The following is a 1,210-nucleotide window of genomic DNA, read 5'->3' as shown; positions in this document are numbered from 1 at the left end:
AAATGCAATTGGAGACACGGAGATTTTTGGCATGGTTTCGATAGGTGGTGCTATCGTACATCCACGTTGGTGGAGATTTCAACCCATCCATTCGGGGAAGTGTAGGCACGTTCTGATGGCTCTCTCCCCAAATGAAGAGTGGGTGGAGGGGTATATATAGCCTCCACACAAAATCTAGCTGTTACACACAGATTCCCAAACTCGGTGAGACCGAATGGTGAAACTCAGTCAGACCGATTTAGGTCAAAATGTAAACGTTAGAGTTTTCAGTAGGACCGACAAGGTCAACTCGGTGGGACCGATGTGCTAGGGTTAGGGTAAAACCTCAACTCGGTTTGACCGATTACACAAACTCGGTGAGACCGGTTTTGGTAATAAGCAAACAGAGAGTTGATCAAGCAAACTCGGTGGGACCGATTGCATATCTCGATGGGACCGGAATTATTGCAACAGGTAACAGAGAGTTTACAAGCCCATCTCGGTGAGACCGAGATCCCATTAGTGAGACCAAACTGATTATGGTTTGTGGCAGTGGCTATGTCAAATGAACTCGGTGGCGCTGGATAGATCAAATCGGTGGGGCCGAGTTTGACTTTAGGTTTAGGAGATATGTGGATATGAGAAAGTGGTTGAGGGCTTTGGAGCATATCACTAAGAACTTTGAGCAAGCAAGCCATTAAGCAACACCTCATTCCCTTTTAATAGTATTGGCTTTCCTATGGACTCAATGTGATCTTGGATCACTAAAATGAAAATGTAGAGTTCTTGAGCTTTTGCCAATGTTTGTCCTTAGCATCTTGAAGGGGTTCCACATCTTCTTGTCCATGCCACTCCAATGTTGAACTTATCTGAAATATACTAGGTAGAAATATTAGTCCAACAAAAGATATGTTGGCATTAATTACAAAAATCATCCAGAGAGCACTTTTGCTTTCACTCTATATCTATATCTACTAATAAAGCAAGGTGCGTTTCTCCAATTTTTTCATCCATTCACCATTGTTTTTTTTATATCCGAGGTGATACTAAATTTTTGTGGTCCATCTGCTAAAAAAGAAAAAATATAGTTTTGTCCAGAATTTCGTACGTGGGCCGCACGTGCTAAGGCCGAGAGAAGCCACCCATCTATATCCAGCCCACACCGCTGGGTAACCTTATTTTTTGAACTGAGCGGCATATAGTTGGAGTTTCGCATCTGTCGGCAACCGTG

Source organism: Triticum aestivum, unplaced genomic scaffold (assembly GCF_018294505.1).
Source record: "Triticum aestivum cultivar Chinese Spring unplaced genomic scaffold, IWGSC CS RefSeq v2.1 scaffold35174, whole genome shotgun sequence".
Classification (NCBI taxonomy): domain Eukaryota; kingdom Viridiplantae; phylum Streptophyta; class Magnoliopsida; order Poales; family Poaceae; genus Triticum; species Triticum aestivum.
Note: the sequence above shows the minus strand (reverse complement) of the source record.